Here is a 26,211-nt window from a genome sequence, read left to right as displayed (position 1 = left end):
CTGGCTACAGGAGGGCAGGGAGCTGGGATCCTCTTGCTAAAGGACAGAAAAACTTCCGATAAGGTTTTCCACTTGCCTGCTGACCCTAAACCTGAGAAATGACCGATTTGCTCTCTGGGCTGCAGACCTTGCACTTCACCCACCCCGGGGTGAAGGGGACAGCAATGCACAACAAAAGCACGTCAAGGGGGATGAATGAAGCTAGTTGTACACCCATTCAAGGCCAAGTGTAAAAATGGGAAGGAATTCTTGATAACTACAAAATTAGGAGACCAGATAGATTTGTGTTTCAGGCCACCCATGTACAATGTACACAAACTGAGACAGAGGCTTCTAAGACATGGGACAAACAAACGCAGCACCTAAAATTCCAAACTTGCAATATGGCATGATATGGTTTCTTCACATCTCTGTGTTATTTTTGCTGTGGAGATGCCTAGCAATATGACTTAAAAAGGTGAGCAGTGTGCTGCTGCATGCTAGCGGGGTGAACTTCCACCCTCCCCTCCCTGCCCCAGGGGTTCTCCAGCCCAGAAATCCCAGTACTCAACCTTAAAGCTGGCCAGGGTCCTGCACAGCCTCCCGCATCTCACCATTTAATCACCTGTATTATTTACCTGATAGCATGTTCAGCAGAATTCAGGAGACTGCCTTTTAACGACAAAAAAAAAAGACTGGCACGTTTTTGCTGGTGAGGCATTTTACAACATTCAGTATTAAGCATTACAGGTATTTAACTTGACTCGGAGAGTACCCATTTTAGCATTAGTAATTAATAATGCTATGTTAACTGAGAAAGTACGGTCATGCTGCAGCAAAGCCCACTGTCAACTGAAGCAGGGGATTGATGAAGCTTGTCCCAGGTCACTGGAGGGCATCCAGCTCTGAGCAGCAGCCCCGGTGCTGCCGTTTTGAGCTGGTGCCTCTATCCTCTGTGTTCTCCGGTGAGTCAACCTGCATGCGTAGGAGTTGTGTTTGTCCTGCGAGAGAAAATAAATGGGCGTCCCTGTCTGGAGCATTGCAACACTGCCTTGCTGAAAGGAATGAGGAGTGTGTGGCTGGTTCGTAACAACATGTTATCCGGCACGGTATGTGGCTGGAAAGAAAAGAATATAAAGGTAGAAAAGAGACAGAAGGGGGTAAATGAAGATCTAGAATGAGAGATACGCCGGTATTGCAAAGACAAGGAGCATATGAGCAGCACACACACACACACAAAATGTACATATGGGAATGAAAAAGATATATGAAAAGATACGTTGTCAGAAAGGACAAATGTAACTTGTTTAATTAATTTAACATCTATACTTCTTCCCCCCCTTCCCTTCCCTGTCAGCCTGGCTATGCTGTATCTGTTTTTTTGGATGCAAATGGAACAAAATAATCTACTTAGAGCATTGTTTGCTTACTAGCATATTCCCCAGCTTCCACAAAAACATAAGGGATCTAACGAAGAGATGCAAGGGAAGGGAACAGGCTGGGAGACATGTGGCTTGGCACACTCCAAACTTTGCTCAAGCCTTCTGGCAGCCCCCCAGTCTGTTTTATAGGCAATGGTCCTTCCACAGAGCTAGCTGGCGTCTCGTAGACATCACTCCAACTAAATGAGGCTCCTTTCTCTTGCAGGGAAACGACTTCCCTGTTCTCCGTGGCACACCATACGCCGACAGAAAGGCAGCAGACAAAATGCTTTTTGCTTCATTTCCACCCCTAAACTTTCAGGGACTGACTGCTCTACAAACGAGGTGCCTCAGCAAGCAATCTTTCAGTTGCTCCATAAACTGGCAGGGACAGCTCTAGCCTGGATAAAGCACTTCACACCTCCCCGGTGCAGCTTAACGTCCTGAAGTGATATAGTGTGGATTGCAGGCATAAAATTACTGAAGTGAAATGTTTACTCTCGAGTAACTTAGATCCCTGGAGAGCTCCATTTTTCCCCATCTTCCATAAAATTAAAAGTTCATACTTTGAAGGGAAAAGCTTACTTTGAAAAAGGTTGTTCATCTAGGTAAGGATACTGTAGCATACAATCTTACAATCTGTTGACATTATACCCTCATAAAAAACATCTTTCTGGATTCTCACCTAGGACACCAGACTTCTCTAATTCCTCAGAGGTGAATCTGGACGATCAATAAGGTTTTTGCTGCTTACTTTAATGAATGCCCATAAATAATGAAGGCAGCTTATCTGTATATGCTCCTGAGGGACTGTCATCCATCAAGCCAATAATATCTGGTCAAGCAACTTTCAGACGTTAAATTACATTCTCTTTACAGAGGATTCATCAGCTTTTGTATCTTCTCCCTTGTAACAAACATGGCCACTCCCTTACCAACTCAAAGGAGTTGACAGGAAAATATTCTCCCAACTGTTCAGTATTCTTGTTAGGAGAAGAGCAGAGAAAGAAATAATGCTTTTGCACAGGCAAAAAAGCTACCTGGAAATCCCCTGGTAGCACTAAGATGCGAGGCAGCTGTGAAAAAATAGACGAGATTGATACCAAGAGCTTACAGTTAGCGAGTTTTAGGGAAAAAGCCCCTTGTTCCCCAAAGGCACTAATAAGAGACTGAAATGGAATAAGTAATGCGTTGAGATGCTGCATAAAATCATAATATTTTCGAAAAGCAAAAAGGTGTCCTCCCTTCAGGGGTGCCCTAATAGCGATATTGTGTATTTCATTTAATAAACATGCAAAATGCAGGTGCTGTTTAAATACATAGTTTGCCAAGATGAAATTAGCTTACCAAACTTGGACAAAATGCTATTATTATTTTTTATTTTCTCTTTCCCAAATCTTTACTTTCAAAACGCACTGTTAAGAAAAAATAAAACCAAAATAAATGAAAAAACATCCCTCCCTCCCCACCTCCCCTTGCAATTGATTTCTCAGTCTTGCAAGTTGCCTAACGAAGAAACAATTTATGGCTTCCTTTCCCAATTACCCACTTAAGGGTTCGAAGTTTAATTTCAGAGCAATCTTCACTTCAATCAAAATGCACCTGCGCAGAGCGCTGCAGATACTAGAAGACACTGGCATACATTTTGGCATATTTCTTTAAAAATAAGAAGGAATTAAAAATACCAATTTTTATTGGTGTTTATAAATCAACTGGCAGCACTTACACTGTAACAATACACAATAAATAGAACATTGTATTCCAATGACTAGGCTAAATCAGTAACAGTGGCGAACAGTAAACGCATAAATATTTTATTCAAAACCACTCATGCAGCCCATGGTTTGCAGCTCGTTCTACGGAAGAAAGTTGCACGCTTGTAGCTGACCTGCAATGATCCCTTCCAGCCCAAAGCCATTCTATGATCAAACCAGAATATGCTAATTCTGATATATATATTTAATCCTCCTTCCACTTGCAGAAATACTCATGGATAACATTTCATAACCCACAAAAAAAAGAAAAAAAGTGTTCCACCTTAATACACCCATGATGACGAGGCTGCCTTTGAAGTCTGCCATTATGCATTTCTCTTTCAAGTATGGTTAGCGATAATCTGTTCTTACTTTTCACATCAGCTGCTGTACTAGGTTGCTATCAGCCCTTGGAAGATGAACTGTAACTCAGAATTAGGATGCCTGAGAGGAGGTTTAGGCCACCAAATTGCAGCACGCTCTTTGAAAGTATTCTGCTTCCTGACAAAACAAAAATTTTAAAAAGTGCTAACTTTCACTGTATGCATTCAATCTGATCTGCACATGAATTCAGACTTCTGTTTGAAATCCAAATCCACTTTAAAAAGGGGAAATATGAACTGTACATCCTTCCCTGCACTATGTCACGTATTCGTGCCTTCCCGTCCCCTCCCTACCAGATTAGGGTGGCACTACTGATTGCATAGTGACAGCCATGCAGTGGCTGGGAACCCATAGCACAGCACCCACGGAGCAGCTGACAGCCCTCCCGTACTGCCCTCTCTGCTCACCTGGTTTGCACGAGTGGCTCACAAATCCCCATCTCTAGGAGCAAAGGGATCATGGGATGCCAAGCGTTTCTCCCTGCTTTGTAAGCCCTCCTCCTCTCTACTTGGGGAATTCAATAGTTTTAAGGAGTGGTAAATGATCCCCAGGGTTCCCAAAACAGGGTTCCCAAAACAAATAAAAGTAATGCTTATCCAGGGTGGTTTCTTTCCAGCAGGGTGGTTCTGTATTATTACTCAGTGCTCAGTCTTATAAACGCTTACACTGGTCCCATCTCTCCTCCCTCTCACCCATTGCAACAACTGCATGACCAAAGTGTGGAAAGACGCCCACTTTTCCTCTACAGGGGCATATAATCAAAGGTGCCCTTCCCATTTCAAGCACTTTGGAGTACTCCTTTTGACAACGGGCATCTGGACTTTACTGAATAAATCTTAGCAATTTAATAGAACTTATAAAAATATACAAATACTTGCACAAATGTAAGAATTGCTCACAATGCTTTTCCCCAGTCAGAAATGAGTTTTAAGCGTGTTGTTTAATCTCTAGTGTAGAGGAGGCAGGAAGGAAGAAGGAACATCACTTCTTGGAATAAGAATGCAATTAAAATACATAAGGAAGCTGCTAATTTATCCAAACCCTCGCCTCGGTTCAGAGGCTGCTTTCCAAAGAATCATTTCATAAGAGGTTATTCTGGAAAAAATCACTAAGACTCAAAAGCAAACTGCAGGTTTTCTTGACATTAGCTTGCTCAGCTAACAAGCTAACATTCCCTTTCAATTAATTCCCTAATTTGCCCAGGCAGTTAGCAGATATATACATCTTCATATTACCTGAGACGCCTTTCAAATTATTCCTGGGTATTTATGCTATTTAAGTCCCTGTGAGCCAGCCACCTGACGTTGTTTTTAACCACTTGTTGTCCTTTCATCTAAGTTTAACTATAAGCAGGTTAAAAAAAAAAAAAAAAGACGTGCCCAACCTCCCGCTTCCAGCCACACTGTTCTGAGGCTAGCGAGGGCAGTGATGAATTACCCTCAGCTCTAGGCTGGTATCTTTATATAAGAAATAATATCAGGCTGCATTTATATCCATCACCGGCCTGACTACTGAACAGGAGGGCACCGTGAGCCAGCTGGTAGGCAGTGCCGGCTCCCAGGAGCCCGTAACAGGTATTGCAAAGGGCCAGGGAGGAAGGCTCGAGGAAAGCACATGCAGCAAACCCACTCATTGCAGGTGAGGGGGAGAGATTGGCCAACTAGAGAGGAGAAAAATGAAGAGATGAAGGGAGGCAGGGGGGATGCAGAAAGGAGTGGAGGTGATGAGATGTGAGGAAGAGCCGAGCAGCCCAGGGAAGCAGGGAGCCCAGTCCGAGCTGTAGGACCACTGCAGCGTGCCCAGTGATGCCCCCATGGTTTCTATGCCTATGTGGTTGACCCAAAACACATTAATTTGGTGATGAAGTAATGTTGCATCTGCCTCATAAGGACTGTTCCATCACAGTCCTGAGATTCCTCTCAACTTTCTTGCTATGGACCGACTGTTTACTCCAACATTAAATCCTCTCTAGCAAGTTTAAAACAAACACAGCTGCCCCTGGAGGGCTAGGTGATTTATGTCAATTAGAAACCTTGGAAATACATTTTAAAAGCAGGCAGGATCCCACAGACGCCTAGCAGCCCTCCTGCCTCTCAGCTGTGCTCCAATTTTAGCTATGAAGCAAATGCTCAAAGCTGCAGTCACCCATAGGAAGCCTAACCCACACGCTGCCCATCGAGAGACAAAAAAATATGAAAAAAGTCAACATCCCAGGAGCATAACCAGCAGGTTTTGCCAGTTGTATGTATCATCCACAATGACGATGCCACAGCATAAACTAACCATGCAGGAAGGTACTTATTCAAAAGCTTCAAAAGTCAGTACAGGCTTCAGTTTTTGTAGGAAGTGTTTTGATCATCACTTCCCTCTCCGCCTAAGCATCCTGAGCGCAGCGTACAACTAGCATTACGTTTAGCCCAGATCCCTTCGTACAAGTCTTAATAAATGTAAACCGTACACAGAAAACTCCCTGGTTTGTGCCTTCACTTTTCAGAATCGTTTTGCTCTGAGGGAAGCCGGAGGTTTGAGGAGGTACAAAACCAGAGCGCAGCAGTCGGAACAGGAACTTCTTACACGTCTTTATCAACTCACATCTTCTAGGAATGGATGTATAATACACTGCAATTTAGGTTTTACTACTGGCAAACTAATGTGCCTCAACCTGAAAACAGTCTCTCTCTTGTTTGTACAGTACATTGAGTTCATTATGTCAATTAAAATAATCCAGTCCTGTCAAGAACCTCCAAGTGCTCCTGAGCACACTAAACCCATGGTTTTGGTACAAGCTCTCAATTGTCATGGGCCAAGCTATTGACTGCTTACAGATGCAACATAGGAAAGTCTATCTCCTGCTAGTGGTAAAGGAGCAATAGGAATAGGCCATCCAAAAACAAGGCTTAAGATGTTAAATATATTGGGACTATCTGTTGGGATCCCAAGATTCAGTGGGGTTTTAAGAACGTTCTCCTGAGTAATCACCTTCTCTGGCTGGGAAAGAAAGAGACCTCTCAATACGGAGAAACCCCCTCTCACTCGCTTTTAACAAAGGATACACCAAGTACCCCCAGAAAGAAAAACCCAAACCCAAGAACAAATAGCAGCAACTTATCTTCAGAGGTCTACAGATTTTCTTGGGCATCACAGTATCTCAAGGAGATTTTAATCTTTCTTCCCTTTGTCTGCTTGCCCAGCTTTCATTTTCCTTCCCATCCTGCACTATATTTCACCCTTTTATAACAGTGCACAAGGCTGGCATCCCGTCTGCTCCAGCCTGCTCTACTTGCTGGATGAAGCCACATGGCAAACAGAGCAGCTGCCTATGGGTTTAGATGAAAAGTAGCCCCAGCTTGTCCTCCGACCATACCCATTTTCCTTTCCTGTGCACAGAAACCCATCAATCATCCTGGGATAATGTGGTTTTGCTTTCAAAGTGTGCATTTGCTTCAGGGTTTGGGGTACCATCCCTCAAAGGAGGTTTTGCAGCAATGTTTTCCACAAGCCTTGCTACCATTTGAAAAAGAAATGTTCTCCTGCCCATAGGCTTTCTTACCTTTTGCTGTGTAAGTAAATTCTTAAACACAAGGATAAACAGACACTGCAGGTACGTGAGCTGCTATACCAGGCAGCGCAGGAGATATTACCCTCAGATGAATACTTTGATAAAACCAAATTGGTCTGCCCATTACAAGGATACACGTTTTGAATTACAAATTAAAACAGACAGCAAATGATCGATTTTTTTGTATATATATGTATATAGAGAGAAGATATGATCAAGGTGGTCCAGAGCTCCATAAAGAATTGCTTTTCATGTAATTCTATATAGTCTCCTTTGCTCTCATTTTCCCAAACCAAGCAAACAAAACAACAACAAGGACAGCTGAATTGAATTAGTGAGCATCCAAAAATATCCAGTCCATCTTTCTTATACACACACAAGAATGTTGCTGGTTTGCCAAAGAAGCAGCAATATTTTTAATACCGCTACCCTCAAAGAAGCTGTTTCTTGGCGGTCTGAATTACAAACTACTGTCTTTGGCAGATAAAGCAAAGAATATATGACAGTGTACAAAACTAGCAACACAGGAGTCGGTCGGCAGCCATCTCTGTGCTGTCCCACATCATGAAGACCTACTGTTTTTACTGTTTTTAATTCAAACCAATGGGCTGTGAAGTCAACAGAATTTTTCCAGAGTAAAATCTCTGCACTTAGCCTTTTTTTGTTTGTTTTATTTAGAAGTTAACCTCTTATTAGCTAGTCAGGAGACTCCTGCAGGATATTTTTACTTTCCAAAAGGCTGAGATGATTTCTTTTTTCCATGGGATTAGTGGTAGAGAAGAAAGCAGTGAAATTCTGTTATTAATAGAAGTGACTGGGGGGGAGGGAGTGAACCTACTCAGCTAACAATTTGGAAGCCATACACTGTTTACATACTTTTCTTACATCCATTATTGGTTTAACAGGAACATAGCTTTTCTCCACTGTGGTATTTTCATGCTGAGAAATGCAAGGGAAACAAAAAATCTGGAAGCACTTGAGTCATGTTGGAATCCAGATGTTAACATCAGAAGAAATGATCCTGTATGGTTTGGGGGTCCAGTGAAGACCTATTTGAAATGTTGGGCCTAGCCACTTCATTATAACAAAAATGGATCTGAGTCTCGAAAACCTTCAGGAATCCTAGCCATTGTGAACTCTTCTGTGAGCCAGAGCAGCGGGTGTTTAGGCTATATACGGAGTGTTTACAGAGCAAAAATCCTTTTTAGCAACTTCAAAGGGCACTAGACATCACTTAGAGGTGGTTTAAACTGGAGGAAATCCATGCGTGAAGAAGGGAGAACTTCGGCTGGCTACGGTCACGGGACTTCCCTCTTGCAGGAGGAGACTAAAATAGCACCACCTCGACAAGTAACTGCAATGCCACACATTCGGAGATGCCTCCCCACAGATAACACACACAAACACAAATGAATTAAGAAAGATCCTTTGTTGTTCCTGTACTCTGATCATTTCTGTTTTTAAATGCCTGGGCGGTGTTTGGAAACTATGGGCGAAAGGTAACTTGGTGGAGTGACAAATGGATTTGGACTTTGAGGTAGGGCAGGGCAGGGCATTAAATTAAAGCTGAGTGGTATCTTCCTGCTGTATGAATGGGGTTAGGCTTGGGGAGGGAAGAAAACAACTACATTGGCTTTTTTTTTTTTTTTAAACCAACCATTGCATCTTTCTTCTTGTTCTGTTGTTCTGCCCAAATGAACAATTAAAAACCAGACGGAAGCCATAAAAAGTGAGTTAGGTGCCTCAGCAGGAAAGGTAAAACAATGGCCAGTGCTCAGAAGCCTCCCCTCCAACAAATTAGCCACGTTTATAGTTTCGAAGGTCTCCTCAAGCCAATCCTGCTGGCAGGGCTGTTTGCCAAACCTGGGGAAGGAAGATCAAGGGAGACCAGTGCCTGAAGAGAGGGGAGCTCTCAGGGAGCTCTGAAATGTTGCTCCGTGCCTCAACAGAGACAGCTGGAGGACTGGGAGCACCAGGGCAGCAAAAGGGCACCAACATCACCTGATAAAAAGGCCTTGAGCAAGCCAGATCCATCTGAAATACCAGGATCCTTGGTAAGGGAGATGTATCTCGAGCTCCCTTTTTTGCCCAGTTTAAGTGCAAAAGATAATTTTACACTCTTAGACCCAGTGAATTAGTGGCAGGCTTTGGAAGGACTCACTTCAGACAGCTCAAATGAGACTCAAAGGGAAACTTCAGGGGTGATGACCCCATCAGACCTTCTGGGCCACCTGTAGCAGACCCCAGGGGCTGACACCCCAGTAAGCCCTGTTTTCAGAGATCCTGCCTTGGGGGATTATACAGACAGAGGAACCCAAACTCCACACCTTAACCAGTGAGAGCCTGTGAGGAAGACGGGATGCAGATGATTCAGGAAACAGTTTCCTTTTAAAAACAACAGGTCAAAGTGGGGAAGCTGGGGAGGGACCCTTTGTCAGGGTGTGTGCTAATAGGACAAGGGGGAGTGGTTTTACACTAAACAGGGCAGATTTAGATTAGATATTCAGAAGTTCTTTACTCAGAGGGCGGTGAGGCACTGGCACAGGTTACCCAGAGAAGCTGTGGATGCCCCATCCCTGGAGGTGTTCATGGGCAGGTTGGATGGGGCTTTGGGCAACCTGGTCTGGTGGGAGGTGTCCCTGCCCATGGCAGGAGGGTTGGAACTAGATGGTCTTTAGAGGTCTCTTCCAACCCAAACCTTTCTTTGACTCTAAGAAATAAATCTGCCTGCAATCGTGAGTCAGAGCGCTTAAAGTATAGGCCTCTAGTTTTGGAAAAGTGCCTTTCTGTGCTAAATGACTAAAGATATTAGCTTCATATATATATATATATATATATATATATATATATATATATGTATATGTATATATATATATGCATATCACTAGTCAGTGCATAATTAATTATAATCAAACACATGCAATGCAGCTCTGGAAGGCTTCCATGTGAATCAAAATTGGAAAGGCTAAGGATACTTATTTAAGAAAGAAAATGAATAAAATTAAATCTCAACCAATACAGAGCAAGCACATTGACTTGGTCTGTAAAAATATGCGAACCAATAAAAGAAAATATATTCTGAAAAGAAAACACAGTGTGTAAGTGACTGACCCTGTCACCAAGGCCAGCATATCAGCACAACTCAGACAGAGACAGGACATGTAGTGGCTAGAAGAAAACCCTATACTATAACAGCAGAAATTGAACCAAGCACAAACCTAGTTAGGGGATTGGAACTTGCACACCTCTGAGGCTCTGGACAAGCTCTTTCTTCAAGCAGTATCTGGAGTGGTACCACATCACCGCTTCCCACAACACTTGTTACCCTCACCCAATACAGCAGTGGTGAGGGGCATTCAGAAGCCCTTTTCCCCACAAGGTTATTCATTTGTCTGTCAAATAAATGATCTTCTACTGCAATTCGTCGTAAGCACTGTGGTTGAAGAGTCATCCAGGTCAGTTCAAACCACTCTTGGTGGCTGCAGACCTGGCACTGAAGGGAGGAGGACAGCTCTGGCATCCTGCTCTGCCAGCTCTGCTTGGCCACACCGATATCCTCTAGCAGCAAGGATGCTTATGGAGAGGACACAGGGCTTTTACCTCGTGAGCACACCATTTCCTGCTGCATAATGCGGAGTATCACATCTTTTTATCTAAGTAAAAAAATACAGTGCTCTGTGAGACTAAACATAGGTGGACAACTGCACTGATATGGAGGGAAAATTCCTTTGTAAGTACTGCAGATATAGAAATTGTTGCTGTCCTATACATTTTCCAGTTTTGCCTTCTGTCCAAAGCCTGAGACCGTCTTTAGGACTGTCTTCATCACACACATTGGACAACTTAGCTGTTGCAGACTTGCAGCCCCTCCATACAAATTCAGGGAAGGCAGAAGTCAAGATTATTTTCATCTTAAATAGTGTATCCCATTCTCTGCTTTATCATGAGTATAAAAACGTGAAATATAACATGGTCTCAAAAAGTCAATTGCACAGAGCTCCCCAAGCATAGCAGGGAAAAGGCTAATGTTAGAGAAGAATAATTTGTTTACTACATGTATTTGGTAAAGCTTCCCCAGCACTTGCATGCAGTACTTTTAAGGAGAGGATTACAAACAAAGTGCTTCTGCAGCACTTTGCCAGCTTCAGCTTCAGCCTGAATATTCAAACTTTAAAGCAGCCTGTTTGTGGCCAAGTTTGGTTCCATGTTAAAAAAATAAAATAAATAAAATAAATAAATAAATAGGAGAGAGAAAGAGATAATCACACAGACCAGCTTTGTGATGTGAACCTGAAACACAAGCAAACAGCCTGCTTGTTTTTCAATTGAAACACAGTAGAAGAGATGCAGGTCCTTGCTTAGCTGCGCTATTTGTTGCTGAAACCGACATGCTGGAGAGCATCTTTCCTAAAATTACATACCAACAGTGTGGAAACAGCTATCTCAGTGACCCAACTAACATCTCTTTATCAGCTGAGAAAAACAGGCACTTGTAGAATGCAATTAATCTTCTCCTGGGTGGAGAGCTAAAGCAGTGTGCTAGATCACACTCCACAAGTGCCCATTTTTCTCTATTGACTGTGAAGGAAGTCTGAATTTTTCACCTTCTACTGCATTTGTATTTTCACCAAGAAGCATTTCATTGATGGAGAAGGATAATAATAAAAAAAAAAAAAAAAAAAAAAAAAAAAAAAAAAGGAAAGAAAGAAAAGATAAGCAAATCTCTCAGTGATCAAGAAATTGGAACATTCCTGTAAAAGAACACATTAGATTGGCAAGATTGAGGAGACTCAAAATGAAAAAGCACAAATAGGCAGCAACAATGACAAAAGAGTAGCTTGACAGTTTATTGACTGAGAATGGCTTTCACATCAGGAACAAAAGAATAAACATCATTTTTTGAGTGCCAGATATGAAGCATGCACTAATATAAGTAACTACACAGATGGCTGGCTCTAGAGCAGACCTTCCAGATAACTGTAGGGTAGCATAACAGTTGTGAACTATACAATGCCTTTTAAGTAATTTACATGCTTCTATTTCTGCATTCTGTACTCCACAGACAGAAAATTCAATTAATTTTCTCCCTGACTGTGTAATATTGGCATATCGTAATGCCAAATTTCAGCTTGCATGCCTCTCACCAGAAAGAAGTAGGCTCGCAACAAGGGAACAGGGACATCAGCAAGAGAATCAGGTAGGATAAGCTCTTTACATACAAAAACATTGTAAAATCAAATCTACTTATTTATCCATATTCAGGCAGAAAAGGATGGGGATAAAGAACCCTGACACGTAAACTCTGCCGACTATCCTAGGTTTAACATTCTCTAAAGCCTGTAGGACTGAAGTAAGAGCTGTAATTCTGAGGCGACACCAGAACTGCTGTCAGGATATGACTGCAACGCAGGTGAACACCATCTTCAAGTTGCTGAGGTTAAAGCTCAGTTGAATACAAGCTACAGCAGAGCAGTGGCAAATGCTCCCAGGCACATACCAGTGTGAGAGCTTGCTTACTCCATCCTGTATTTCAGGGCACCCACTTTTTTCTGGCATTACTGGGATTTGAACAAGGTTCCCTAATTTTTCAAAGCAGTTGGCAGCATCCAGCTCCTCAGATTGACCTGTGCACCCCTTGTGAACACAGGCACTGAACTTCCTTACGGCCTAACAGGCTTGAGGTGCTGCTCTCAGCCTTTCTTTTGCTATAATTCTCTGTCCCGTATCTTATGGCAACATTTCTACTTCATGTAAATGCATGTAGCCAGAGGCTGGTGAGGAAGAGGGAAGGAGGGAATTTCACACATCACTAAGAATAACACGAATGCCGTGGCAACACTCAAAAATGAGAGAAGAATATTTAGAAGCGTGACAAAGGGACTGGCTACAGCTGGACGAAAGAGTTAAGAAAAGCAAATTGTGTTTTTGCATGATATGCAATTGGTCAGTTCGACACATGGAAGGACAGTGCTTTATAACAGAAAAAAAAAAAAATATATATATATATATATAAAAAAGCAGGAACGGTACAGAAGTAGGAATAAGATGAACAAGAATTCATTTGGGCATTTCAAAACAGTAATATTTCTGCTGGGTAGGGCATGACTAAGTGCAACTTTCTAGAAGCTATGCTGGCTGACAGCCACAAATGAAAACTATTTTTTGTATTTAGGACAGCAAAGAGATTGCAATTGTCTTCCATTTGAAGATGCTACATGCCATTTCATGTAGTATGCCATAAGAGAAGCAAGGCTTACAAGGTGATAAAATCAGTTTTGTCTATCCAAATTACATCATTAGAGGAGTAAGAAGCCACAGAGCTCTAAACCTTCCCTGAGGGGTGTGACTTTGGTGGAACCTGAACTCAAAATCTTATCCACGGTCCTCCAGGCATTTGCTCTGCATAAAGATCTTTAGATGATGGTCACCGCCAGTGCTGTTACTATAGCTTCTACAGGCACTGTTCTCTATCCAGGGTGCTCACGCATTCTCTTCCAATATACAGCACCTTGGAAAGTCAGTAATTCTTTTGACAGAGGCCACCACAGGTTAGAGGATAAGCAAGACTTCCACTGGATTTCCATGAGGTCCCACCTTTCTTTGCATTACTCAAAACTTTACCTTCTTACAAAGTGCCATCAAGTGGCATATAGTCCTTTTAATGAAGAGCAAAACACACTGATGGCCCGTGACTGAGACTAATTCACTTCCAGAGTTAGCTGCACTTAATTTTAATATAAACCATTTTGCAGCAAGACTCAAGGGACTGAAATCGCATAGAGGGAAAGTTTTCCTTTTACAGCTTGCTGCTGCTTTTTGGCAGTTCTGAACAAAGAGCCATCTTTAAACAGAGGAGCTCTGAGAGCATCTTTAAGCAGGCTCTTTCATTCCTGTTCTGAACCTGAACAATAGGAAGCACGATAAAAGCAACTTCTAGTCACAATAAATACATTGTTCCTGTTTAATTAGTGTTTTGCCAATACAATTGGTGGGTAAGAGGTCAGAGGAACTGAAAATTGTATACTATACAGATCATGCTGTCAGGTAGCACATTAAAAATATTAAAAATGTTTTCCATGACTGTTCCACAACACACCCGGAGATTGGACTAGCAGAATAGCACGTGCACCAACCAATTCTTTATAAGTGGGAAGCTGAACCCTGTAATCTCTTTATCATCCTGTCACTGAGTTAATGGTCATTACCATGAACAGATTCTTATTTTATCAAGCAAGCCAAGGCATCACTGGTGCTTTTCATATGATAATAATGATGTTTTACACCACAATTAAACAAGCACAATTTTTTCAGCTTTACCACAAGCTTAGCTGCAACCTTGCAACTTGCAAACACCACCTTAAAAGTCTTATCACAGACGCTCCTGCAGCACACTATTCTGTTTATGACCAAACCTCTCTTTCTCTCTCGCTCTCTCTCTCTCATTCCCTCTCCTCCAAATACAATACAAAAAGATTAGAGGTGGAAACAATAGAGGAAAGTCTCAGCTGTGAAAAAACCTTTCCTACATAATGCAACAACCATCCAGAGCAGAGGCACGGAGCTTAACAAAGAGCTTAACATGTGTTTTCATTCAAGATTACCAAAATTCCAACGAATGCTGCTTTTCTTTATCAGCACTAAAAATATTCTAACAAACATCCTCATGTCAACAGTTAAATATTTTCAAAACAAAATTTCCCATTGAGCTTTGTTTGTTATCAGCGAGAAGTAGTTTTGCAATATGTTGTTTGCAACTCCTCTCCCCCCAAACAGCAATCACTACCATTGCTAATTTCTTCAATTTCTGGAAATATTTTACTTCTCCAAACAAGCATGGAAATCAGTTTTCATCCAAGTATGTGACAAACTCAAGAGTTAGATTTAAAGTGTTGTTTTGCTTTAAGATATCCATGTGCATCTGAATTGGGTGGTAGTGGTGGTTTTGTTTTGTTTTCAAAGGATGATTCTAAACTTATCACCACATAAAAAAATAAATCAAGAACTGGACTGCAGCTAAGTGTGAGCACATGTACAACAGGACAGAGCCTGTGCAGTACAGTGTTGATCTTGGACCCTAGAAGGAATTTTAGTAATGTTCAGTGATCTTCAGAGGTGACTCCCCCAACCCCGTGATTTTCTGTGTTATCTCGGGACACCTCACGTACAGCAAAATGAAAAAAAAAGAAATAGCTGAGTCTCTCAAGTCCACTTCTGCAATACCTTCCAGATAAGAGCTGCTGTTCCCCTTTTTTAAACTGGCAAAATCTAAAGAAGTGGGGGATGGGTCAGAGAGTACAGGGAAGAAACAGCTTCCCTCAGAGAACGATGCCAAGCTCAAGTTCACTGCACTGTAGTGCTCTCCCAGGACAGAAAACCCATTCACTACCTAAATCCATTAAATATGGGAGCTGATGAGAGCACTGGAAAAAAAATAGGCTGTGACTGCTGCCAACAGTCCCTGTGTGCCTTGGTGTCTCCTCCTGAGGTGGGCACACCGAAGGGGTGGTCACACACTGTGGGCTACCCGTTGTCGGTCTACATGAACATGGCTGCCACATCCACTCCGGGCCAAAACCAAACCTGCGATCAAGGGGGAAGGGCTCTTTGGTTCGGAGCCATTTTCCACAGTCATCCTTCTTTCCAAAACCGCTTTTAATTGGTATGAAATGAGGCATTGCCAGCCGGCAAGACGCAATATTAATATCCCGTATGGTAATCTACGTATAAAAGGAGAAGTTGAAGTCCAGATTTTAAAGTATGATTAATGATCTCTGTGTGCACAGTTTCAGTTACTCTCAAGAAATGCTGAGTTCAGCTTCTGGAGGAAATAAAATAAATAAATAAATAAATAAATACGTCTCCTTTAACAACTCTTAAGCTAAACCAGCTTTGGGTTGAGGTACCCAAATCCCTGGCTGTTCTGGGATGGTTGCCATGAGGCCCTCTGGAGAACCACCTTGGGAAATGAATTAACCCACAATACATCACATATTAAAAAGTAAAACCCCATAGTCCTTGCTGCAGATTGCTCTATGGTCTTTGCTCAGCCAGCATCTATGGGTGGGGTAAGTATCCATTTATAGAAGGGGGGGGGAAGTAAAAAAAAAAAAGAAAAAAAAAGTCTTTCCTGAGGGAAGGAGACGGGTGAGTTTCCATGAGGTAAGCAAGGGTGTGAACTCGCTTTGGAGCCAGAGGCAAGCTACAACTGCCCTTGTGTGTACTCTTCCCCTACAGTAAACACGAGGTATCCGACCGGGATGGCGGGTACCATCGGCCAGCTGCTGCACCTCGACTCCTGCCTTCACCCACCCCTACAGCTTGGAGCCTGCGTTTACACCCAAAACACAGACATGGCCCGGGCCTCGCCAGCTAACGAGTGTTCTGCGGTGTTGTGCCTTGCCCCAGCAGGCCCTTCCGCAGGACAAGAGGCCAGCTGCCCAGGCATGGACGGCGTGTGGGAGCTGATTTGCCCTCGGTGGCTGTCAGGAACGGGGTCCATTGCTTACATACCAGCCAAACCTTGTTCACTTCAAGCCATGGCAGCTGCAGTTTGGTCTGAAATGCGGCCCAAACCTCTGCTTCCCAAATCTGAGACCATCAGCTGCTCCTTAGTGAGCCATCAACCAGGCCCCCAGCTGGATCATCCAAGCTGGCTACTACCCTGTTTGAACACGTCCAACAAGGTAGCTGCCTGCCAAGAACTGTTCAGTGGTACCCAAGTGTCCACTTGGGCACAGGGCTAACCTCCAATGAAGGACTAGGGGACCTGAGAGAGCTGATAAGCACCTTGGCTGAGCACGCAGAAGGGACAGAGGTAAAGACCAGGTCCTTTTCCATAAAAAGCCAATGGAAAGACTGGCTGAAAAGATCATATAGACAGCTTTATGAATCTCTGTTCAAAGGCTATCCTGCTGAAAGTGGATTTATGGGAACATCTGACAGCTAAGAACAGATGTTTGAGCCCACTGTGCTTCAAGTCTCCCCTTTACTGACACCTAATATGCCCCCCAAATTGAATTCTCTATGTGGGGGCCTTATGGGATAGGTACCCTGGTTCAGCCCCTTGTGGAGATGTTCCTACACAAAAGATACTGACAGCAAGAAGCAAACAGGTCACCTCCTCTGTCCTGACACTGCTTAAGTGCCAGACAACAGTAAAAAGAGATGCTTCTTCTGTCTTAATATTTAACCGCTTTTAGACCTTTGATGTGTTTATGGCTCAGCCTAAGACGCCTGACAGGAATCAGTCTGTGCACTATGTGCAGGAGACCTACTCAGCACAACCTAATTTTACACGTGACACAAAACACAGCCGCCTATCCATACCCACACAAGATACATATTCAGAATAATAATAATAAAAAGCAATAGTTCATGTGCTTTATGCTAACCAAAGAAGCAAATCAAATGACACTGGCAAGCTATGCTCTTCAGTTCTATTACGAGTTTCCATGCAGCAAATGTCTTAGGTGCCTACTGAATTCTTTCTTCTACAGTATTCTGTTAAATTCTTACTTTGAAAATAAAGAAAATAGTAATATTACACTAGCTGTTTCCTGGCACTCCTCAAGAACCTTCATCACAGCTACAATACCTATAGTGCAGTTATCCACCAAAGAGAAACCTAATTCTCTGGAATTACTACTGCAGCCTTAAAGTGCCTATGCTGCCAAAGCAGTCAGGAAGCTAATAGATTTGTTTATGGACTAGACAAAGCTTAATTAAATGAGGCAGCTCTGAAGAACAGTAAATCTTCTCTCCTCCTGCCTTTCCCTCCCCCTTCTTTTTCCTAGAGTATCTTTCTCCTAGTGGCTTTCCTCTTCCTAATAATCCCATCACAAATGACAGATATGTTATCAGTCATCACTGGGATTTGACACATTCTTAATACCTGTCATGACAGCTCTGAAGTCTGCATGCTACCCCATTGTATTCCAAGGCATTTGCAGGAGGTAATGGACACATCAAATCTCAGTCAACGGCTCTGCTTTATTGGACTGCTGTTTGCCATACAGAAGCAGATGCTTAAAAAAAGCTAATCTGTGATTATTCAAAATTACATGCTGAATAAGTAAATATAAAACATTACAAATAGCTTTTGTACTCTCTATGCCTACCTTCATCTCAAGATAGCTTGGCCACATTGTAGAATTTATTATCATATATTTATTGATTAGAATGCTTTTATATATATAAAAAAGGTATTTGTATTGGTAACAGTGAAAAATGTTAACAAATAAAGGTCTTTATTGAAAGGATTAAAGAATTATGCTGGTAACATGGGAATATATTGCTGTGCCTATGCAGTCTCTGGTTCCTCAGCCCTCTGCTTTTTATTTGAGTGGAGAACCTGATGCAAAAGCAAGCTGCAAGTCAAGGCTAGAAGCAGAGTTAACGTCATAGACAAATATATGAATTTACATGAAAACAATGGGTTTGTGAAGTGTGTCATTTGAAGTAGCTGTTGATATTATAAAGTCCTTACGAGTCCATTCCTAATGTCATCTGATTTTTATGGACCTCTTAATACAGGTAGCTTTTTTTTTCTTTAATTTGTTGTTGTTGTTGTTTAAGCCCCCAAAAGAGCCATGATGGATACGGCACTCCACAGAACAAAGTCAATATTCTAAACAGATATATTTTTTTATTTTTTTAATTTTTTTTTCTGACTCTGGTCATTTGTGTGCCATACTGTTTAGGCACAAAAATAAAATAACTTCTTCCTGTGACATTTATTTGGAGACAAACTTAAAGACTTTCTCATTTTAGCTGAGCTGCTGTAAAACATCATATAGCCAGTCCCTGCCAGCAGCATATATAAACTGTAAGACAGCAGCATGCCTTGTCATTAGTAAATGCAATAGCTTATTGTTCTCGATGCATTTACAGTTTTGCACAAAAGCAGGGGAAAAAAACTGCAACAAAAACAAAAACCCACACAGACTAGAGACAATGCTGCCCTGTGCACACAAGTAACTTAAGGCCCTTTCAGCGAGGCAATAAAGCTAAAGCAGAGCTGCGAGTAGCATGCTGGAGTCAAAAGGAAGTGTCCCGCTGACATCAATGAGCTTTGGAGGTTTGGAGTCAGTAAGACAGGCAGAACACGTTCAGCAACCTAAATGACTGCACATCCTTTGGACACAATTGTTAACCAATACTAGGGGTATCAAAAGATTTTCATTTTCAAGGAATTGATGAGCAAATTGTTTTTTGTTGTAGTTTTTTTTGTTTGGTTGTTTTCTCTTTTGTTTACAAACAGCACAATTGAGAACCACAAGAGTAGGTCTTGCACCTGAAAGCACTGGGGAGCAAACTGATGGCATCTGGGGACTGTGGGGGCTCATTCTCAGGACATGCCTTGACAGCACTGTAACTCCTGGTCAAAGGATCTCAAACCCTGTAATAACGGCATGGGTCAAGTATAAACTCACCCTGCCAGTCGAAGTACTTACAGGAAAGCTGAAAGGCTAAACTTGTATCAGCAGGCTTCCCACCAGATCAGATATTGCCTGTTCTTGAGCAGCCAACATAAAAACGTACCACCAACACTGCTGGTATCACATCTCCTGATCACAACCTGGTGCCAGGGCCTGCTCCAGATCCCGTTTGCGCTGCTGGCTGATGCTGGGCTGCACTTGCCCATGGAAGCAGGCCCCATCGAGAAGTCTTCCCAGGAAATATTGCGAGCTGGCTGCACTCCAAGGAGCATTACAGCTTCTCCTGCTGTCTGCACGTCCAGTTATTCCTTTCATATCCACCCTCAGCTGTAAGCAAATCAACGTGCCAATCCCTTGGGACACATGGCTTAGCTTATACTTAAGACTTGCCATTCGGGTTTGTGCTTTGGACATTGATTTCTATTGTCTCAGCTATCACTCAACAAAAGGGCATTTAATTGCTGTCTCATTTAGTCCAGGGGGAGGGGGTGAACAACTTTTACCAGCCCTCTGATTGATGGCAGCCATTAGCACCTTCCAGCACAAAGCGGACTTATTAGAGGCCCCATTTACATGTGAAGTTCATTGCCACACAAGTGAAGCAGAGCTGCAGCTACGCTGGCTTTAACAACTTGAGAGACAAAATCTTCACATGAAATGAGTCTGCAAAAACGCTTATGCTAGCCGCCGATTTAAAGGGAAAACTTGGAAGATAATGAAGTTTGAGGAAAGCTTCTGGAGTGAAATAAAAAAAAAGGGAGAGAAAGAAAATTTAGGAGAAAAGCTTACCCAGTTTTTGTTTCTCTTTTTAAGCACTACCATGTAGTTGCTTAAAGGGTTGTAAACCAGCAACCAACCTGATTTATACGTATTTACACGAGATAACTCCAGGAAGCACTTCATATCCCCCATGCATCAAAGTTTATAATTGCATACCATGAAAGGCACTGCTGAAGAATTCCATAAACTATTTTGCCCCCTTATGTAAGCATTTTCTATTTTCTTTGTGATGGAGGAATGAACAAAATTAATATCCACATTTAATATCCTACATGTTCTGTAGAGCAATGAGCCACATCCTCTGGTGTTCTAACCAAACTGCTGACCGTGTATTTTTAGTACTCGGCTCATTTTATTAAAAAGCACAAGGATGCTAATTTTCCTTTCAAAGGAACAGACCTCAAGAAACAACTAGATCAGTGAAGTCTTCTTGAAAAGGAAATACTACCTTTAATCAGCACAGTTTTGAGCAACTCGCTGTAATTTCAGTAGGAGTCTAATGCAGACTTTGAAAGTTTTAATAACACAAGTTATCAAAACGTTTAATCAATGCAAAATCTAAGACCAAACCTATTTTGAACATCAACATTCCCAGTCCAACGCACAAACACGCCGCAGCAGCACGAATTATCAGACACACCTCGGTGCATTTTTTGAAGAATTTACCATCCAGGAGGCGGATCACTGAAGGCTGACTGCACAGGGAGACGACGCAGAGACAAACACGCGAGCACTTGTGGTGTCTCAGTTGTGGGAGCGCTAATCCCAGTCTGGCACGGAGGCTTTCTGCAACCATGCTAGCTATACCCGCAAAAAAGCGCTTCTGGCTAGTCTCAGAAGATATCCTGTGTTATTCATGTAATTGATTTAAGATTCCATAGTGAAATTACAAAAACTACTCTGCTATTACTCCCTTTCAGCAAGTCCACCCTTATGTTCGCATCCTCCGCAGGACATTCCTTCGTGATACTCATCTTCCCCCATGCATATTTCTAAATAAGCTTAAATATAGTAGCTGTTTTCGTGCTTTTTTCTGCATTTTGAAAAATCATGGTCTTAGGTATCTAAATGAATGTGCGTAGGAGGGAATGTACTTTTTTTGTTTTAAAACAGCTGTCTTCATTGTTATTCATTCTGCAGCTCACATGCATGTAAAACTATATTTTGATCCCTCCCCTTCCCAGTAGTTTTCAAGGGGAAGTAAAAACTTAATACACAGAAGCTGAGTGTAAAAAACAGCAACAAAGAAAAACCTCCCAAACTGGCATGCAGCCAGTTACTAGCTAAATGCTATTATACACTTGGTTTTCTTAACTTGGTTCCTTGTAAATTTTATTTTCCTCTCCCATTGTTTCATTTCTCTTCAGTGTCATACAGGAGACACACATTTCTCTTTCTGGAAAGGCTGAGTGCTATCTTCCAAAAAGCACAGTCTATGGATAATTATTACCAGCAGTAAAAGGCTGAGATTTAAGCTGCAGAGGTAATTCCAGAGAAATTCTTCGCATTTCCCTCCAAACTCACACCAGACTGGAACGAGCACTCCAGACAGTGCCACTTCCAGGAACGTCGCCAGCACCAAGCAAGATGTCTAAATGGTTTTAAACTGATTTACGGCTAAAGAACAGACCAAGAGCCATGGTTGAGCAACCCCTCTGTCAATCTTAACTCCAGGTCTCTTTGGATGCTCAATTAAAGAAAATTCTTAGCTGGAGGAAGGGGTTTTACAAGCCAATTTCTGAGAATCCTGTCAAGACAACACGTGCTAATCAAGGTGAACAGGTCCTGGAAAAGATCTGGATCGAATCTCTCTGATTGTCCTCAGAGATGCAGTCAGACCTGAACACCTTCGACATTCAGTTCAATCACACATCTGCTCAGCATCCCAGTGGGAGTCTCAGAACCTAAGTGCAAAATTAGGGCAAGCACTAGCACGGCAGTCAGCTGGAGCATCTTGCTGGCGGAGGCACAAACCTGCTCTCCTAACAGGCACACCAGCTATAAATAGGTTTATGAATACAGAACCTCTGCCAAGCTGCTCTTTCTTTCTTTTCTTTTCTTTTTTTTTTTTTTTTTCTTCACTAATTTTAATGCCTCTTGCAAGATTGGCTCCTAGAAGTTTTATCTCCATTAGTAGTAATAAACATTTATTATATGCTCCAGCAACATTTGAAAGTTTTGATGAATAGCTAGAAATTTATCGAGAAAATAGAATGATAGTATCCCATTTTAAAATACAAATAGATCAAAAAAAAAAAAAAAAAGAAAATACAAGCTTACCTAAAAACAAAAATATCACATGAGAATTGTGTGCACACCACGGCTTGGAAGAGAAGAGCTGATTTCTGCTGGAACTTCAGGACGAGATGAGGTGTTGTCAGGGTTTAATCTTTTTCAGCTGTGCTCCAGAAGGTACCAGGTAAGCCGCAAAGTTGTGCCCAGAGCTTTTCCCCCTCTGTCTTCTCACCTGGAACAACAGAACATGTTGTCAGAAACCTCAGCACCGTAGTGAGGCACGTTTCGGCTTCAAGACACAGTGATGGGTGTTCATGTTGTCTGCTAGAGATTCAGTACAGCCTTATGAAAGGGGAAACCCATTAAAGCTGCCATCGTCAACAAGCGTGGTTCTTTGCCTTTCTCAAGTGCAGGTGCCCTCTCAACTTAAGACATCTTGGGGCAATGCAAAGCCTTAGGAAGCTATTTACAAAGCATCCTTACTCTGCCTTCGAAGGGCCACTTTGTAGAAGATAATGATAGGCCCATAAGAAACCTATTCAAGCCTCACCTGTGGCAAGAAGACTTTATGGTAAGAATTTGACTGTGAGCTGCCAATGCTTGGCTGACCAAATAAACCAGTGCTACTTTCAAATGGAGACATTAACCAAAGACCTAAATTACATTGTACTTTTATCTGCTATCACTCTCTTGCAGCCCCCTTCTTCCCTTTTCCCTTCCAACCCTTAGATAGTTCACCACCCATTTATAAGGATGGATGCCTAAATGAAGCTCTTTATTAAGGCCCAAAGCAATGTCACCTTGCAGTTTCCCTTCACTTCAGAAATTAACTTCTAGGAGCATATTCTTGAAAAGACTACACCTGTACTTATTTCAACTTTCTGGGGAATAATTGAGTATGGAAAGTAAGATTTAGCCTGATGAAATTTTTATTTCCATCTAAAAATAAAATGGAATGGATAGTAAAGGTTTTTTTTCCCCAGCCTTCCTCCTTTATTTTCTTCTGAAAGGTGAAGACAAAAGAGACATATTACAATTCAGTTTTTTCCCTATCAGAAATTCCAAGAAACTCACCATCATCTACTTAAGTTTTGAGCTATGTAGAGCAGACTGCTAAATACTTTATATGTTCTGAGCAACCTGACCTCACTGGCCCTGCTCTGAGCAGGGTGTTGGACTAGATGACCTACAGTGCTCCTTTCCGACTTAAGTTATCCTGTGATTTTTTCCAGCATGAACAAAGACCAGTTTGTACCTCTCAGAAATTCAAGCAAAACTTTTTTTTTTTTTTTTTTTTTTTTTTTAATATAATATATGTATATTTACAGCCTTTTTTAAACTATATGCATCTTCTCTGACATGGGAGTCTTTCAATAGTCCAACTCTACGAGAGCTTTACATGTGAAAACTCTTAAGAAATTATTTTTTGAATCTTAAATTAGCAGAAGTTATCTTCTCACGTGCCATAAACTCAAATGATTTAACACATTTAGGGAAAATTAGCATAGTAAGAAAACTAAGAACATATTCTGTGTTCTCACTTAGGCAATAATGAGGAAGAGCTTGAGGGGAAAAAGTGGTAGTATTGACTGTAGAAGAAGAACTGCCAAGTTCACAGTAATATGTTTTCTATCTGCGATTCTGAAATCAGGACGTCGTTTTTAAAATCAGACTCAGCCCCAGTGTGATCTTCAGCTGTCACTGCTGCTTACAGCAGAGCAGCGGGATCCCTAGCAGGCTGCACACCCCTCTCCCTGCCAGCACGGTCCTCCCGTAACACCTTCTCCCTCTGCCACGGCACTGGGGCATGCAAAGCCTGCATCTCTCGCACCTCTGGCCAGCTCCACCATGTGCACGAGCTGAACCATGTAACTGGTTGGCAGAGTCCTGAGCAGTTAAAAGATGACTTTTCAAAGAGACCTGCACAAGGCAATGAAAAAAAATTCCACTTCTCCATGTACTGGCTCTCATTAGAGAGGAATAAAGACATAATTTAATAGATGGGATATCCAGGGAACAAAGTGCAAGAATTCCAGTCCAAAGACATCATAAAGACAAAACATTCAAATACAAAATAAACATGCTTCTTCCACCACTATGGTGAAGGAATGCCATGGGATTAGAAAGTTCTCCTCAAGTCCAACAACAAAGCCTAATTCGTACTGCTTTTCAAAGCTTAACACTCCTGTTATCTCTCCTCTCCAAGAACTGCAGATACTTTCCTAATCACAGCATTGGGCACGTTGGCCATCCAACTCTGTCACTGCTACTGCTGCTAGGGACCACCAAGGCAAGGAAGGGCTAATTCCCTTAGCACACCACTAGCATGGGACTGCCCAGGAAGGGGATACACATCCTCCTTCATTTTTTCAAGAGTCACAGGCACAATACAGCACATTTTCAACTTTATTCTAATAAAATGATTTCAAATAAATTAACACCATTACCTGAGCCTTAGCCTCAAACAGAATCTGAAGAGAACTGTTCTTAGAAATGGAGGACTTTTCCTTCAACATCCTCCTCACTGTTCACTTTGAAGCTCAGTATATTAAGTAGGGGTGGTTGAGACGTGAAGTCAAATTTAAGAATTCTTAAATCCCTGCCAGCTGAGAACAGCTGCACAGGACACACAGCTGGCATGCACGTCTGCTGCAAGGACACGGTTCTGCAGATTACTGGGTTCCCACTAACACGGAGTGAATGACAGTGCATGGGAAAGAAACCAGCTCACAAGCTGGCCCCCAGCAGCAGAGAGGAAGCTTTGTTCACCCCTCTGGGAAGAGGACAGGCCAGGCTGCTCACATCCCTCCAGGCTCACCCAGAAGAGTACAACATGATTATTTTTTGCTACCACTGCCATTTTTCAAGTAAATTTGGGTGAATAAGCACTGTTGTATCTACAATCCACTCTCACCCATCCAGTCTTTTTTATGTTAATGATACAAAGATGCAACAAAACCTGCCGGTGGTTGCAGCCTGTCCTAATGCAAGTCCTGCCTAGTGTTCCAGCTGGCTAGATGAAGGTCACTGACACCTCGAACATTTTATAATCAATTGCCAGCATTTACAGAGGAGAAAATACCGCTAGCACTGAGAACACTTGGAAAGAAAAAAACTCGTTTCAATTAATCTTAAGCTTGCTCTCTCTGATAGCCAAAACACGCGACAACGATGCAACCTAGCAAGCCAAATATTAGTGAGATTGGTTTCTGGCATCCAATGCCATATTCTGTTTGTATATAAACAATTGCAGTTTATCCGCCTCTTTAAAATAACTGCAACATGAATCATCGTAAGGACAGCAGCAGAGAAACAGTCAAATCCTCGTAGTTGGAGGAAAACATTGAATTCTCAAAGCAACTGACTACGAATATCAGACCAGCCAGCCCTGAACACCTACGAGAGAAATCTCGGACTTTGTGTGGCTGCTCTTGGAAGAGATGCTGACCTTTACATAGCCCTTTGGAGCTAGTAAAGTATGACGAAGCTCTTCCTGTACATCGCGCATCCATCCTGTGCCTGCTTTCATCTCGAGGACAGGAACAGGGATTGCTGCCCTTTAAACTACTCTTGATTTTTAGCCAGATGTTATATTCCACCATGACAACTGAGGATGGAGGACGAGGGAGGAGAGATTTTAAAACAATACTTCATAAACAGTC

General features: G+C 42.2%; 1 protein-coding gene across 2 annotated transcripts in view; it reads right to left on the bottom strand.

Annotated features, from left to right (window-relative positions):
• The window catches only part of PLXNB2 (plexin B2), a 176,512-nt gene extending 153,773 nt beyond the window's left edge, over positions 1 to 22,739 (bottom strand). For both annotated transcript variants that reach the window (XM_084287074.1, XM_084287076.1), the window contains exon 1: positions 22,595 to 22,739. The gene's annotated coding sequence lies outside the window, so the exon portion shown is untranslated. The remainder of the gene's footprint in view (positions 1 to 22,594) is intronic.
• Positions 22,740 to 26,211: the final 3,472 nt, after the last annotated feature.

The sequence above is a fragment of the Netta rufina genome, assembly GCF_964035555.1.
Source record: "Netta rufina genome assembly, chromosome: 1".
Taxonomy (NCBI): domain Eukaryota; kingdom Metazoa; phylum Chordata; class Aves; order Anseriformes; family Anatidae; genus Netta; species Netta rufina.
This window is presented reverse-complemented; position numbering and strand designations above follow the sequence as displayed.